At 39.7% G+C, this 18,419-nt stretch overlaps 1 long non-coding RNA gene across 1 annotated transcript; it reads left to right on the forward strand.

Annotated features, from left to right (window-relative positions):
• Nucleotides 1–5,330: 5,330 nt before the first annotated feature.
• On the forward strand, nucleotides 5,331–17,625 carry LOC118767409. The gene is made up of 3 exons (XR_005003330.1): nucleotides 5,331–5,343; nucleotides 5,523–5,525; nucleotides 17,546–17,625. It is a non-coding gene; the product is annotated as an uncharacterized LOC118767409 (long non-coding RNA).
• The last annotated feature ends 794 nt before the right edge of the window (nucleotides 17,626–18,419 follow it).

Genomic DNA, 18,419 nt, shown 5'->3' on the forward strand with positions numbered 1-18,419 from the left:
TGGCAAACGGCCACAGACGGATGGTGCTTTTTACGTGCCACCAGCACGGGGGCCAGGCGAGGCTGGCAACATAAACTGGAAGCTATATCAACACTATGGAATAATAACAGGAAAAAGATGGTATAGGCATACTCAAGAAAATGTCTCAGGAAATGACGATGCAACTATATTCTGAGATATGTCGATGTACACAGATAGAGAAATCAAGGCTAATAGACAGGATATAGTCTATTGACATGAGCATACCCTGTGACCATAATATCTCAGCAAAGGAATTTTATAAGCTCAGAAAATATAAAGATTTCTCTCTTTTACTTGTTTTCAGTCATTTGACAGCGGCCATGCTGGAGCACCGCCTTTAGTCGAGCAAATCGACCCTGGGACTTATTCTTTCTAAGCCCAGTACTTATTCTATCGGTTTCTTTTGCCGAATCGTTAAGTGACGGGGACGTAAACACACCAGCATCGGTCGTCAAGCAATGCTAGGGGGACAAACACAGACACACAACACACACACACATACATATATATATACATATATACGACAAGATTCTTTCAGTTTCCGTCTACTAAATACACTCACAAGGTATTGGTCAGCCCAGGGCTATAGCAGAAGACACTTGCCCAAGATGCCATGCAGTGGGACTGAACCCGGAACCATGTGGTTGGTTAGCAAGCTACTTACCACACAGCCACTCCTGCACCTAAAAAATCATCAAAACCGAAAAGATGTGGCATCTCAAGACAGCTACAATAACAGTGGTTATAGGAACACTTGGAATGATCAAAAAAGAAACTGAAAATTATTTAAGAATGGTCCCTGGCTTATCATCCATGCAGGAAGTGCAAAAGGTTGTCTTAACTGGTAACCGGTCCCATGTATTGAGAAGAGCATTGTAGCTGTGAATTTTCTTTCCCTTTTACTTCTTTATTTTCTTTGTTTACTTTTTATTTTTTATTTTTTTCTCTCTGTCTTTCTTCTTCTTTTTCACTTTCACATGACTTTGTAAATGGACAATTTGGTGTGTTTATTTTAATGGCTTGCTAATGTATACAGTGCGTTTCTCTGTCCTAGGTGTCAGGAAGACATTTGGCAAGAAATGGAAACAAAATTAAAAGATGATAATGAAAATGATAATAATAATGATGATAGCAATCATCACCATCGTTTAACGTCCGTTCTCCATGCTAGCATGGGTTGGACGGTTCGACCGGGGATCTGGGAAGCCAGAAGGCTGCACCAGGCTCCGGTCTTATCTGGCAATGTTTCTACAGCTAGATGCCCTTCCTAACGCCAACCACTCCGTGAGTGTAGTGGGTGCTTTTTACATGCCACCTGCACTGGTGCCAGGTGAGGCTGGCATCAGCCACGGTCGGATTGGTGCATTTTACGTGCCACCTGCACGGAAGCCAGTCGAGGCAGCACTGGCTTCAGCCACGATTCGGATGGTGCTTTTTATGTGCCACCGACACGGAAGCCAGTCGAGGCGGCGCTGGCATCGGCCACAATTTGGATAGTGCTTTTTATGTATCTCCAGTAATAATAATAATAATAATAATAATAATAATAATAATAGTAATAATAATGCTAATAGAAATGGAAAAAATGTGGCATCTCAAGGTGACTACAGTACCAGTGATTATAGGATCTCTAGGAATGATAAAAAAAAAGGTACTGAAACCTATTTGAAAATGATACCAGGCTTACCATCCCTACAGGAAGTGCAAAAAATTGTGTTAACTGGAACAGCTCATGTACTGAGAAGAGCACTATTGCTGTGAAAACAACATCCATTCATGAATTTATTTATTTATTAATTTTTTTTTAAATACATATTTTACCTGTGAATTTGCGGGTGTAATCTGGGAATGCATACAATGAGCTTCTCGGCCCTAGGTGTATGGAAAACACTCGACAGAAGAAAATTTGAAGAAAGAAGGAAAAAAAAAAAATAATAATAACAGTAACATTAATAAGAAAGAAAACCAAGAAGTAATGAAGATTATGTTACTTGGTTTAGTTATAAGAAGTTATAAATGGTCTTCCAATTTTCCTAAAGAAATTTAATTAAATGAGATATTGCTAAACTGTTTATGCCTTAAATTTTAAAACTGAGAGTTTAAACAGTAACTCGTTTAATTTAATTTTGTTAGGAAAATTCGGAAACCATTTATGCAAGTTTATAAATAGTCTAAAAAGCAAAACCATTGATACTTCTATTTCTCTTCGTTATTATTAATATACTATTCTGCAAAATACTAAGTACTTTTTATTCTTTCCTTCTTATATCCATCCATATATATGTATACATCCATCTGTCCATCTATACATGTATGTATAAATACACAGAGACATATATATACATGCAAACATAGATATATACACGAGAGGGTGTTGAAAAGTTCCTGGCTCTGGGTAAAATAAAATACAGGAGGATCAGTTAATTGTGATTTTATTTAACATATTCCCCTCTCAGGGTCAGCCACATATTGCTATGGTCCTTCAGTTTTTCTAAGCCCTGTAAAAAATCTCAGTAGGTTGGGTCACTAACCAAGCCTTTCGCAATATCATTAAAACCAGGAACTTTCAGCATCCACTCGTACCAGACTGAAATAAATACTGAGATTAATATAACTGATCCATTCATTCAAAGTAGTACCCCACCCTGGCTGGAAGTAGTATCCCACGCTGGCTAAAAGTAGTACCCCACCCTGGCTGGGGTACTACTTTCAGCCAGGGTGGGGTACTACTTTATATTTTCTGAGCTTATCAAAGTAGTACCCCACCCTGGCTGAAAGTAGTACCCCACCCTGGCTGAAAGTAGTACCCCACTCTGGCTGAAAGTAGTACCCCACCCTGGCTGAAAGTAGTACCCCACCCTGGTTGAAAGTAGTACCCCACCCTGGCTGAAAGTAGTACCCCACCCTGGCTGTAAGTAGTACCCCACCCTGGTTGAAAGAAGTACCCCACCCTGGCTGAAAGTAGTACCACACCCTGGCTGGAAGTAGTACCCCACCCTGGCTGAAAATTAGTACCGCACCCTGGCTGAAAGTAGTACCCCACCCTGGCTGAAAGTAGTACCCCACCCTGGCTGTAAGTAGTACCCCACCCTGGTTGAAAGAAGTACCCCACCCTGGCTAAAAGTAGCACCACACCCTGGCTGGAAGTAGTACCCCACCCTGGCTGAAAGTAGTACCCCACCCACCCTGGCTGAAAGTAGTACCCCACCCTGGCTGAAAGTAGTACCCCACCCTGGCTGAAAGTAATACCGCACCCTGGCTGAAAGTAGTACCACACCCTGGCTGGAAGTAGTACCCCACCCTGGCTGAAAATTAGTACCGCACCCTGGCTGAAAGTAGTACCCCACCCTGGCTGAAAGTAGTACCCCACCCTGGCTGAAAGTAATACCGCACCCTGGCTGAAAGTAGTACCCCACCCTGGCTGAAAGTAGTACCCTACCCTGGCTGAAAGTAGTACCCCACCCTGGCTAAAAGTAGCACCCCACCCTGGCTGAAAGTAATACCGCACCCTCGCTGAAAGTAGCACCCCACCCTGGCTGAAAGTAGTACCCTACCCTGGCTGAAAGTAGTACCCCACCCTGGCTGAAAGTAGTACCCCACCCTGGTTGAAAGTAGTACCCCACCCTGGCTGAAAGTAGTACCCCACTCTGGCTGAAAGTAGTACCCCACCCTGGCTGAAAGTAGTACCCCACCCTGGTTGAAAGTAGTACCCCACCCTGGCTGAAAGTAGTACCCCACCCTGGCTGAAAGTAGTACCCTACCCTGGCTGAAAGTAGTACCCCACCCTGGTTGAAAGTAGTACCGCACCCTGGCTGAAAGTAGTACCCCACCCTGGCTGAAAGTAGTACCCTACCCTGGCTGAAAGTAGTACCCCACCCTGGCTGAAAGTAATACCGCACCCTGGCTGAAAGTAGTACCCCACTCTGGCTGAAAATTAGTACCCCAGCCTGGCTGAAAGTAGTACCCCACCTTGGCTGAAAGTAGTACCCCACTCTGGCTGAAAGTAGTACCCCACCTTGGCTGAAAGTAGTACCCCACTCTGGCTGAAAGTAGTACCCCACTTTGGCTTAAAGTAGTACCCCACCCTGGCTGTACTGCGAAGACTGGAACCAGCAGCAGACTTGCAAGTTTGCCGTTTCTGTTGTGTATTAGAAATATTTCACAGCTGCGTCATAATAATCAGTTGTCTGTCTCAAAGTCATTTTCAAAGTGCCATCTTGTACAATTACAATTTCTATCAGCTGAAGTTGGCTGCTGATAGCAATTTCAACAAGAATTTTCAAGGTGTAATCAGCTTAGTGTCCACTAATGTATTATATTTAATAGGTTTCCTCCTTAAACACTAGAAATGGTGCTAAGCATACTTTGCTTTTAGTGTACTTATCAGTGTGTTTGTGTGATTGTGTTTAGGTTTGCAGACCACCCACCCCACACACACACATATACACACACTAATATACATATATGTGTGAGTGTGCATATATATATATATATGTATGTATGTATGCATATATACACCTATATGTATGTGTGCGAGTACGTACACATACACATATCTGTGAGTTTGTACATATACACACACATACATACATGTATATATATATATATATATATATATATATATATATACATGTGTGTCATTTGTGTATGTATGTACACCTGCTTGTCATAGACCTGTCTTTTGTTTTTCTGTAAATTTCAAATATATGTGTGTGTGTGTGTGTATGTGTGTGTGTGTGTATATATGTACATGCTCACTCACACACACACATATATACACACCAGAGCTGAGCTTGCCATAAAAAGGACACTTTGGCAATCACCCGGCTTTCATTCTAATAACATGTCCAGTCCATCTCATTTGAGCAAAGATAACTTGCTGTTCAATTCAGCCACGACGTACCATGCACAGAACTTTTATATCTCGTATGAAACATTTCCACTTGACTCCCAAGATACATCAGAGGCATGTAAAGAACACCCAAGCATTGCAAATAAAAGCAAATAGATGCGCAGGAGTGGCTGTGTGGTAAGTAGCTTGCTTACCAACCACATGATTCTGGGTTCAGTCCCACTGCGTGGCATCTTTGGCAAGTGTCTTCTACTATAGCCTCGGGTCGACCAATGCCTTGTGAGTGGATTTGGTAGACGGAAACTGAAAGAAGCTCGTCACTTATAAGTTCGGCAAAAGAGACCGATAGAATAAGTACTGGGCTTACAAAAGAATAAGTCCCAGGGTCGAGTTGCTCGATTAAAGGCGGTGCTCCAGCATGGCCGCAGTCAAATGACTGAAACAAGTGAAAGAGAAAAGAGAGAAAGAGAGTATATATGCATATATATATGTGTGTTTGTGTGTCTGTGCTTGTTCCCCTAGCATTGATTGACAACCGATGCTGGTGTGTTTATGTCCTCGTGAGTTAGCGGTTCGGCAAAAGAGACCGATAGAATAAGTACTGAGCTTACAAAGAATAAGTCCCGGGGTTGAGTTGCTCAATTAAAAGGCAGTGCTCCAGCATGGCCGCAGTCAAATGACTGAAACAAGGAAAAGAGTAAAAGAGTAAAGATGAAAACTGTGTGGCATTCTGGAGGTTGGTTTATACCAGTAATTTAAAGAGCCATAATCATCATATTGTGTCAGTGATTCCGTCTGGAAATTACATTTACATACTCTCTTTTAATCTTTTACTTGTTTCAGTCATTTGACTACGGCCATGCTGGGGCACCACCTTTAATCGAGCAACTTGACCCCAGGACTTATTCTTTGTAAGCCCAGTACTTATTCTATCGGTCTCTTTTGCCAAACCGCTAAGTGACGGGGACATAAACACACCAGCATCGGTTATCAAGCAATGTTGGGGGGACAAACATAGACACAAACACACACACACACACACACACACACATATATATATATATATGCATATATACGACAGTCTTCTTTCAGTTTCCATCTACCAAATCCACTCACAAGGCTTTGGTCGACACAAGGCTATAGCAGAAGACACTTGACCAAGATGCCACGCAGTGGAACTGAACCCGGAACAAGTGGTTGGTAAGCAAGCTACTTACCACACAGCCACTCCTGCACCTATGTAATATACCTGTATATTAGTTTCAACTTTTTGCACAAGGCCAGCAATTTCAGGGGAGGGGTTAAATTGATTTACATCAACCCCAGTGCTCAACTAGTACTTGATTTATCGAACCTGAAAGGATGAATGGCAAACCATGGCAGAATTTGAACTCAGAACATAAAGACTAATGAAATGCTGCTAGGTGTATTGCCCTATGTGGTAAAAGTTCTTGTAGATCACCACCTTACACACCTGCATAATATTCACAGGTATGGATATTTACATGCTAATTCAATAAGTAGGCAGGTTAATTGATCAATTTAATCATTTAATCATTTAATCCAAGGTAAGGCTACGTATGTATGTATGAATGTATGCATGCATGGAGGTATCTCTTTTACTCTTTTACTTGTTTCAGTCATTTGACTGTGGCCATGCTGGAGCACCGCCTTTAGTCGAGCAAATCGACACCAGGACTTATTCTTTTGTAAGCCCAGTACTTATTCTATCAGTCTCTTTTGCCAAACCGCTAAGTAACGGGGACGTAAACACACCAGCATCGGTTGTCAAGCAATGCTAGGTGGACAAACACAGACACACAAACATATACACACACACTTATATATATAAACATATATACGACAGGCTTCTTTCAGTTTCCGTCTACCAAATCCACTCACAAGGCATTGGTCGGCCCGGGGCTATAGCAGAAGACACTTGCCCAAGGTGCCACACAGTGGGACTGAACCCGGAACCATGTGGTTGGTTAGCAAGCTACTTACCACATAGCCACTCCTGCCCCTCGTATGTATGCATGAATGTATCTATGTATGCTTCATTTGGTGACAGTGCTGGAATTCAATATGAACAGAATCCTTATTAAAATCTGTCAGTGTTATTGAAAAAAATGAAATTTTTTTTAATCAACAAATGGGAAAACTTAATGAATATTTTATGCTGTGACATTTACTTCCCAAATGCTTTCACATTTCTGCGATGCATTTTTGCAGCATCCGGTTCCATAATTACTAGGAAATGCATCGCTTCCATATCTTAGCTTAGAGCTATGAAACACCATTTATGGAGTAATGCAAGTTTCCGTTATTTGATTGTGTGGAAGTTATTGAGATGGTGCCGGAAACTGGTTAGTTGTATGGGTACATTGGTACTTTGTATATTTACTATACTTCATGCTATATCTAATATAATTTGGGGTATTCTAGTCTTGGGGTTTAATTCTGACTAGAGTAAAGCTTTGGGTTCCATCCTTATCTGGACATATGATAAATGTACCAGTCATATACTGAGGATAAGAAAATAGATTCCTCTGATCAACATGTTATTAATCTATCATCCTCCTCCTCCTCATCATCATCATCCTATTTCTTTACTACCCACAAAGGGCTAAACACAGAATGGACAAACAAGGACAGACAAACCTCAGTGCGTAACTGGTACTTAATTTATCGACCCCAAAAGGATGAAAGGCAAAGTCGACCTCGGCAGAATTTGAACTCAGAACATAACGGCAGACGAAATACGGCTATGCATTTCGCCCAGCTTGCTAACGTTTCTGCTAGCTCACCGCCTCATCCTCCTCCTCCTCCTCATCATCATCATCATCATCATCCTCCTCCTCCTCCTCTTCCTCCTCCTCCTCCTCCTCCTCATCATCATCATCATCATCCTCATCATCATCCTCATCCTCCTCCTCCTCCTCCTCATCATCATCATCATCATCACCATCATCATCATCATCATCATCATCATCATCCTCCTCCTCATCATCATCATCATCATTCCCCTCCTCCTCCTCCTCCTCCTCCTCCTCATCATCATCATCATCGTCATCATCATCATCATCATCATCATCTAATGTCTGTTGTCCATGCTAACATGGGTTGGATGGTTTGACCAGGGCTGGCAAGCTGGGAAAGGCTGCACCAGACGCCAGTTTGATTTGGCATGGGTTTCTACAGCTGGATGCCCTTTCCTAACGCCAACCACCCTGAGAGTGAAATGGATGCTTGTACGTACAACCGGCACAGGTGCCATTTGCATGTATTTGCCACGACTGTGATTTTACTTGGCTTGACTGGACTTCTTCTTAAGCACAACAAAATGCCCCGGTCTTGGTCATTTGTCCTTACATCCGTAATCTGTATCATATGTTATTAATCTCTAGCAGAACTCATTATGTTGCAAATAATGGGTGAAAATCTCATGGAAATCTTCCGCATGTCTTTCATCTATAGGCGCAGGAGTGGCTGTGTGGTAAGTAGCTTGCTTACGAACCACATAGTTCTGGGTTCAGTCCCACTGCGTGGAACCTTGGGCAAGTGTCTTCTATTATAGCCTCGGGCCGACCAAAGCCTTGTGAGTGGATTTGGTAGACAGAAACTGAAATAAGCCCATCGTATATATGTATATATGTATGTGTGTGTGTATGTTTATGTGTATATATTTGTGTGTATGTTTGTCCCCCCAACATCGCTTGACAACCAATGCTGGTGTGATTACGTCCCCATAACTTAGCGGTTCAGCAAAAGAGACCGATATAATAAGTACTAGGCTTACAAAGAATAAGTCCTGAGGTTGATTTGTTCGACTAAAGGCGGTGCTCCAGCATGGCCGCAGTTAAATGACTGAAATAAGTAAAAGAGTAGTCTTGAAAATGGTCATGACTACGCCTCCTGAATTCGGACTAGTAATAACAAGAACAACATCAGCACAACAGTTACAATAACCTCACTGCAAAAGCTGGGGAGACATTTTCTTGGAACAGAAAACCCTTCTCTTATAAAAACAGCAATGTGCCACTTTAAGTCACAAGCCCAATAAAACACATTTCAAGTTTACATTCCATGTTTCGGAAATCTCATAAGTGACATGCCTGGTTATTCATTTATTTGCAGAACGACCTGCTGTGCTTACTTTGGATCGATGGGGTAGAAAGGGCTCCTTAGCCGTAGTGAAGGCAATCTATCTAGGGAGATAACCTTACAATAAATCACTGGGTCCGTAGCTTAGAAATACTGGGTTGACATCCAGCGGGAACAGCTTTGTTTCATGGAGGAGGAAAGATCTTCTTTAGTACTTGGTTGTACAATGCTTTCCAATGTGTGTAGTAGTGGCGCGCGCACACATTATTAGCCATTTGAAAAGACTATGAAAGTCTCGACCATGGTCGAACAATGATGATGATGATTGGATCGTAGGGTGACCTGCTGTGCTTGAGGAGACCTACTGAGTCAAGTACATCAACATCAAAATAAATATCAAATGGAAATTGTAGTTGTGATACCTGTACCAGTGGCACGTAAAAAGCACCATCTGAACGTGGACGATGCCAGTGTTGACTTGACAGGCTTCTGTGCCAGTGGCACGTAAAAAGCACCAACTGATCATGGCTGCTGCCAGCCTCCCCTGGCACCTGTGCCAGTGGCATGTAAAAAGCACCAACTGATCATGGCTGCTGCCAGCCTCCCCTGGCACCTGTGCCAGTGGCACATAAAAAGCACCAACCGATCATGGCTGCTGCCAGCCTCCCCTGGCACCTGTGCCAGTGGCATATAAAAAGCACCAACTGATCATAGCTGCTTCCAGCCTCCCCTGGCACCTGTGCCGGTGGCATGTAAAAAGTACCCACTACACTCACAGAGTAGTTGGCGTTAGGAAGGGCATCCAGCTGTAGAAACTGCTGGATCAGACTGGAGTCTGGTGCAGCCTCCTGGCTTCCCAGACCCCGGTCAAACTATCCAACCCATGCTAGTATGGAAAACGGACGTTAAACGATGATGATGAAAGCAAGTGTTGTTTTTGTGTCATAAATTATTGTTGTTGTCATAAATTGCTATTGTTGTAGCTGCTACCACATATCTTTATATATAACAGAAACTGATCATCCAAAACGTTGATGAGCTGAACATCGGTGCAAACCAGATCTTGAGCACTTGAATATAAATTTTCTTCTGCTAGAAAACCTCTTTTGGTCACAGCACATACAAAAAAGAATACACAAAAGATCATCATCATCATCATCGTTTAACGTCCATTTTCCATGCTAGCACAAGTTTGACGGTTTGAATGGGGTCTGGAAAGCCAAGAGGCTGTACCAGGCTCCAGTCTGATCTGGCAGTGTTTCTACAGCTGGATGCCCTTCCTAACAGCAACCACTCTGTGAGTGCAGTGGGTGCTTTTTACGTGCCACCGGCACAGGTGCCAGGGGAGGCTGGCAATGACCATGATTGGTTGGTGCGTTTTATGTGCCACCGGCACGGAAGCCATTCAAGGTGGTGCTGGCATCGACCACGTACGGATGGTGCTTTTTAGATGCCACTGACACAGGTGCCAAGGGAGGCTGGCAACGGCCACGTTCGATTGGTGCTTTTTACGTGCCACCGGCACAGGTGCCAGGGGAGGCTGGCAATGACCATGATTGGTTGGTGCGTTTTATGTGCCACCGGCACGGAAGCCATTCAAGGTGGTGCTGGCATCGACCACGTATGGATGGTGCTTTTTAGATGCCACTGACACAGGTGCCAAGGGAGGCTGGCAACGGCCACGTTCGATTGGTGCTTTTTACGTGCCACCGGCATGGAAATGAAGTAAAATGTGATCCCTTTTTTTTTTAATCATCTCTCTTTCTTTTACTTGTGTTATATATGCCAAATTTATCTTATGAATATGTACACAAATACAATTGCAGCGTGGAAGGTGTTTAGAAGCCATTTAAGAAACACAAAAACCGTACAATTCACTTCAACATTTAAATTTAATTTGTCAAAATATTTTCGTCACTTTGAGACCCCGACCTCTTCACTGACAAAACTTCGTGCTAGCACTTTTCAGTGAACAGGTTGCGGTCTCAAACCGACGAAAATATTTTGACAAATTAAATTTAAATGTTGAAGTGAATCTAACGGTTTTGTGTGTTTCTTAAATGGCTTATAAACACCTTCCATGCTGCAATTGTTTTTGTTCCAGCACACGATCTCAGATCAGGTCACTTGCTATGCAAGTACATCTCTGTACACAAATATATTTTCAGAAAAACTATAGCATGAAAATATCTGTTCTGTGAAAATGTATTTTTATTTTCATACACGTAAATACACAAAATAAAACTATTTATCCCTTGTTTACCTTGTTCTAATAAAATGGAAAATGCGATGTATGTAAAAGTTTAATGCCTTTTAAACCTTTTCTCAGCGTTTTTACTCTTACATATAAATATTTTTATGTTCCTTTAAAATAGAAACAATTTTACGTTAATCTGATGAGTTATTCTATACTTTTGTAAAGTACAAATTTATTATTCTTAAACAAGAATATTGTCAATAGTGACTTCGAAGTTGCAGTGAGCTAAGCATCATTGGACTTCCAAGTCACTATCAACAAAATTCTTGTTTAAGAATAATGTGTGTGTGTGTGTGTGTGTGTATTGTGGCACTCTGTCGGTTACAATGATGAGGATTCTAGTTGACTTGATCAATGGAATGGAACTGCTCATGAAATTAACGTGCAAGTGGCTGAGCACTCCACAGACATGTGTACTCTTAACGTAGTTCTTGGGGATTCAGTCAGGTGTCATAGGCTGACTTGTGTCTATAGCAGAGGACCTTTCCCAAGAAGTCATCTGGATTCACAGCAAAATCTTGACTTCGTGTTCTTTTAGAGAAACCCATTTGGTTGCAACCACTCAAATTTGGTATCCACAATCTTCCTCCTTTTCTCCATCTGTCATGGAAGCTTGAAAAAAGTCCATTGGAATGCTCCTTCTTCCTAACCATTTTTGATGCCAACCCAAACTGCCTCTGGCTCTGTTGTACAAATGTCTTGTTTTCATAAGTTTTGGATTAAAATCTTCCACCAAAATTTAGTCACAATTTATGTTCCTAACACTAGCTTAATGATAACTAAGCTATTTCACTAAATTCTTTGTTATATTTAAAATTAATTGAAAGAAACACAGAGCATCTCAACAGAAATATGGTAACGAAAGGGTTAAGAAGAAAAATAATCAGCAGAAGACATGAGAGAAGGAGAACTCAATATGGTCACTCTATATGCTAGAAATAATAACCTAAATTTCCTTCAACCCACACCCTTACAACTACTTCTAATGTGCATCTGCCCAAATGTAAAGGCGTGTTTAACCCTTTTGATACCAACCTGGCTAAAACCACCTCTGGCTCTGTTTTCATAAGTTTTGAATTAAAATCTTCCACCAAAACTTAGTCACAATTTATGTTCCTAACACTAGCTTAATGGTAACTAAGCTATTTCACTAAATTCTTTGTTATATTTAAAATAATTGAAAGAAACACAGAGCATCTCAACAGAATTATAGTAACGAAAGGGTTAAGTCATGGCTAAAATTGAAACAGACCTAATTAGGTCTGAAGAAGTTATCAAATTCTTAGAACTCCATATACGGAATTATGTAAAACCTTTAGTATTAATATAACTCAACTAACAAATAAAATCAGGTATATCTCATCCCCTTAACCCTTTTGATACCAACCCGGCTGAAACTGGCTCTGGCTCTGAGTACAAATGTCTTGTTTTCATAAGTTTCAAATCAAAATCTTCCACCAAACCTTAGTCACAATTTATGTTCCTAACACGAACTTGATGATAACTGAGTTATTTTACTAAATTCTTTGTTATATTTAAAATTAATTGAAAGGAAACAGAGCATCTCAACAGAAATATGGTAACAAAAGGGTTAAGATATATAATAGAGAAACAATTCTTAATGCTTTTGATACCAACCTGCCTGAAACTGCCTCTGGCTCTGAGTACAAATGTCTTGTTTTCAAAGTTTTGAATTAAATTCTTCCACCAAACCTTAGTCACAATTTATGTTCCTAACACTAACTTGATGATAACTAGGTTATTTTACTAAATTCTTTGTTATATTTAAAATTAATTGAAAGGAAACAGAGCATCTCAACAGAAATATGGTAACAAAAGGGTTAAGGTATATAATAGAGAAACAATTCTTAATGCTTTTGATACCAACCTGCCTGAAACTGCCTCTGGCTCTGAGTACAAATGTCTTGTTTTCAAAGTTTTGAATTAAATTCTTCCACCAAACCTTAGTCACAATTTATGTTCCTAACACTAACTTGATGATAACTAGGTTATTTTACTAAATTCTTTGTTATATTTAAAATTAATTGAAAGAGACGCAGAGCATCTCAAAATAAATCCAGTAGCAAAAGGGTTAATCTGTTTCTTCCTCATAGCTTCTGCCTCTCTACAGCATTCATTAAACCCCACAACAATTACTCCAGTCTTGTTGTAGACTGCCATGACACAAGGATTGTTGGAGAGCAGGTCTACTGCCCGTCATTCGTATTATAAGCCACCTGGACCAGTCTGGTAGTAAGCCAAGACGAATGACCAGGATTACAGCTAAATCCTGCTATTTTTAACTTAATAAGCAGTCTCTTATTTTTGATAATGATGTGTTTCTAAAATATATAAAATGATTCACACACACATATATATATACACACATATTTATATAAAGGAACGTTCACAATAAAAGATTATAGCAAAATTTAAAAAAAAAAGATTATATATCATTTAAATGTTAAATCTACTTCTGATTTACTGTATTTAAGTGAGATAGCAAGAGGCAATCACTTCTATATTTCTCGAGGAATATTTAAGTGATTTCTCCGTCTATATTTCTCTAAACATTTCCTTTAAAAATTTCTATCTATAGCATAATGACGAATCATTGTTGACAGTTGTCGTTGAAAGGTTTGGCACTATAAGTGTCTTTTCAAATTCAGATTGAAGAAGCATTACTTTACATCCATTTCCTGACAGAAATTATGGCGAGTCGTTGTTGTTGTTGTTGTTGTTGCTGTTGATTAAAACCCTGCTTTGATTAAGAAGACCTCTGATTAAGAAGACCTCTGATCAAGAATGTTCCAGTCATGAAAAGTCTTTACCTTTTTTTTTTATTATTATTTAGAATATCATCCAATGTTTTCTTCCAATAGGTTCAGTTACTATCTTTATCTTTTGCTGGTTTCACTTTTACTGGACTGTGGCCATGCTGGGGCACCACCTTGAAGTACTTAGTAGAACAAATTACTCGAGTACTTAAGTCTGGTACCTATTTTATCAGTCGCTTTTGTTGAACCATGAAGTTATGGGGACATAAACTAACACTTGTGAAGCAGTTGGCTAACCAAAGTCTTGTGAGTGGATTTGATAGATGGAAACTGAAAGAAGCCTGTAATTTATATATATACATACATATATACATACATATATATATATATATATATATATATATATATATATATATTTTTATGTATGTATGTATATATGTATATGCGGAGGCGCGTGGCTTAGTGGTTAGGATGTCAGCACCATGATCGTAAGATTGTGGTTTCGATTCCTGGACCGGGCGACGCGTTGTGTTCTTGAGCAAATCACTTCATTTCATGTTGCTCCAGTCCACTCAGCTGGCAAAAATGAGAAACGCTGCGATGGACTGGCGTCCCATCCAGTTGGGGAACACATGCGCCATAGAAACTGGGAAACTGGGTCCATGAGCCTGGCTAGGCTTTAAAAGGGCACATTTATTTTATCTTATATTAGTATATATATATATGTGTGTGTGTGTGTGTGTATAGCTATGTATGCATGCATGTATTTGTGTGTGTGTGTTTGTCTCACCACCATTGGTTGACAACTGATGCTGGTGTGTTTATGTCCCTGTAACTTAGCGGTTCGGCAAAAAGAGACTACCTGAATAAGTACTAGGCTTACAAAGAATAAGTCCCGGGGTAGATTCGTTCAACTAAAATCTCTGAAGGTGGTACTCCATATATCAAAGGAATGTAGAAACTTTGAGGCAATTCATTTTTCTTTTATTTTTTATTGCAGAAACTCGAAGCAGATAAAGCTATAAATAATCCTTACTGCTCCAGGCACATGACCTGAGATCTTAGAGCAGTGGGCTAATCGATTACACTGACTGGTACTTATTTTATTGACTCTGAAAGGATGAAAGGTAAAGTCACCTGTAGCTGAATTTGAACTCGGAACATAAAGACGAATGAAAGGCTGCTAAGTATTTGGTTCTGCAGGGCCAACAATTCTGCCAGCTCACTGCCTAAAGCTATTGGGTTGTCCGGAAAGTTCATGCCAATTTATAGCGGTTAACCTTTCTAGCCAAGCCTAGAGGAGAAGATGTCATGCTGTGAGGGGGGAACCCCTAAACTGCTATGGTACAGAGTGCTTCCTGAAACCACAGCTATATCTCTACCTAAGTTACTTATTTCAAGACACCTGCTTTAATCCTGTATTCTTGATAGAAATAATGGTTTCTGTGAATAAAATATATACATTCTATATTGAAGTGTTTTAACAGACAAACTGTGCCGTTGCTTGTACAATCAAAGGTTTAACCCTTCGTTACTGTATTTCTTTTGAGATGCTCTGTGTTTCTTTCAGTTACTTTAATTATAACAAAGAATTTAGTAAAATAACTTAGTTATCATTCAACTAGTGTTAGGAACATAAATTGTGACTAAGGTTTGGTGGAAGATTTTAATCGAAAACTTATGAAAACAAGACATTTGTACTCAGAACCAGAGCTGGTTTCAGTCAGGCTGGTAACGAAAGGGTTAAGATATGTGGCATTAAGTCAACCTTGATATATCAAACATAGGATCACAGGCATTCCAGCCTTGACCACCCATGTCTTACCAATGTTGTGAGGACCTAGATCTCATACTATCTAACGTGTCCTTCTCCAAAATTGTAGGGTTTGAAGTGAGGGAGATTTGGTGCTATTTCTTGCAGACAGAACAACCACATAAAACCTCTCTTGTTAGCTCACCATTATATGTTGAATAAATAAGTATTAAGTAATGATTTGAGCTTACTTCTATTGGAAGAAAAAAAGCTGTACGTGTATTTTGAACATGACTTGTTGTTTCTAAAGGAAGATAACATAATTACACACAAACAAATAACAGAAAAAGATTATGACTGCTTTGTGAAAAATGGCAACGAGTTATTAGCAAATTTTACCCAAGGCGCAGGAGTGGCTGTGTGGTAAGTAGCTTGCTTACCAACCACATGGTTCCGGGTTCAGTCCCACTGCGTGGCATCTTGGGCAAGTGTCTTCTGCTATAGCCCCAGGCCGACCAATGCCTTGTGAGTGGATTTGGTAGACAGAAACTGAAAGAAGCCTGTCATATATATGTATATATATATATATATGTGTGTGTGTGTGTGTTTGTGTGTTTGTGTGTCTGTGTTTGTCCCTCTAGCATTGCTTGACAACCGATGCTGGTGTGTTTACGTCCCCATAACCTAGCGGTTCGGCAAAAGAGACCGATAGAATAAGTACTGGGCTTACAAAGAATAAGTCCCAGGGTCGATTTGTTTGACTAAAGGCGGTGCTCCAGCATGGCCACAGTCAAATAACTGAAACAAGTAAAAGAGTAAAAGAGAGTAAAAGAGTAAGGGAGGATACAAATCAAAGGAAAATTTTAACAGTTCCATAACAAGTGTGGATGTGTGGCTAAGACGATTCCTTTGCAATGTATGGTTTCATGTTCAATCCCACTGCACAGCAAATTGGGCAAGGGGGTTTTCTACTAGAACCCCAATGCTAACTATTGACTTGTGAGTGAATTTTGTAGATGGAAACTGTGTGGAAACCCACTCGTGTGTGTATCATCTTGTTTGTATTTGTCCAGCACCACCATCACTCAACAATTGGTGTTGTTTCATTTATGTCCTTGTAACTTAGTATTTCAGCAAGAGAGTAACAAAATTAGTACTGGAGTTGATTTAATTTAGCTAAACTCCAGCATGGTCACAACTGAATGTCTGAAACAAGTTGAGATTAAACATACTTCTAATCAAACAGTCTGTTTATATTTTAATTAATCTTGAAAATATTTGGAACGATATTGTAAAATATTTTTTTTTTTTAATTATTTATTGATATATGAATATAACTCACAAAAGATATTTACATAACATTTTGAAAAGTTTTAATTTAAAAATGAATATTCAAAACGAATGCAAGTTGATATTAAAAGGGTGAAATTTTAAGAATTATGCAACCGAATTGAGAGAAGGAAAAAATTTCATCCTCCATGTAAACTAAATGCAAACTAAATTTTAAATCAATGTTAATAAAGACCATTTCATTGTTAAATTATGCAGTGAGTCTCACATTAATGTGTTAAACTACAAACAACATTTTTAACAGTTTAACCCTGCCTCAATGATATGTTTTACCATATTCCTTAAAAGAGTGCAAACTGGAATTCATTGTCTGGGTAGCAATAGGAAAAGGAAAAGCATTGCTGTAAACATATTTAATGTATGAAAAATGTCCATATACACACATATACATACAAATGTATACATGTGTATGTGTAAGTATATGTATATAGTTTGCCATATTTCATTTCATAACGGCTACCTCTCAAGAGCGTAGGGTTACATAATCAGATTGTTGCCTAACACTCTGCTGAACCCCTGATATTAAACTGATTGGTAAGATTGACCATAATGGGAATATAATACTGTACATTTTGATTAATATATATATATAGGCACAGGAGTGGCTGTGTGGTAAGTAGCTTCCTAACCAACCACATGGTTCCGGGTTCAGTCCCACTGCATGGCATCTTGGGCAAGTGTCTTCTGCTATAGCCCTGGGCCGACCAATGCCTTGTGAGTGAATTTGGTAGATGGAAACTGAAAGAAGCCTGTCGTATATATGTGTGTATATATATATATATATATATATATATATATATGTATGCATGTGTGTGTGTGTGTTTGTGTGTCTGTGTTTGTCCCCCTAGCATTGCTTGACAACTGATGCTGGTGTGTTTACGTCCCCGTCACTTAGCGGTTCAGCAAAAGAGACCGATAGAATAAGTACTGGGCTTACAAAGAATAAGTCCCGGGGTCGATTTGCTCGAATAAAGGCGGTGCTCCAGCATGACCGCAATCAAATGACTGAAACAAGTAAAAGAGTAAAAGAGAAAAGAGTAATATATATATATATATATATATATATACACACATCTAATATAGGATAAAATTTTTCGAAAAAAATTCTATCAATGGCCAGCATATTAAAAAATATCTTTAAAGGTTAAATTTATAAACAACTTATAAACAAGGGCAAAAGGAAAAAAATTCTAATGCTAAATATGCTGAAAATAGACAAATCGTATATGGTTATTATTCCGGGATGGGGTCCCCCCCTCACTCTACCCTCCTTTTTCCTGAACCAAAATAAGGGATTTGCAACAT

The sequence above is a fragment of the Octopus sinensis genome, linkage group LG21 (assembly GCF_006345805.1).
Source record: "Octopus sinensis linkage group LG21, ASM634580v1, whole genome shotgun sequence".
Classification (NCBI taxonomy): domain Eukaryota; kingdom Metazoa; phylum Mollusca; class Cephalopoda; order Octopoda; family Octopodidae; genus Octopus; species Octopus sinensis.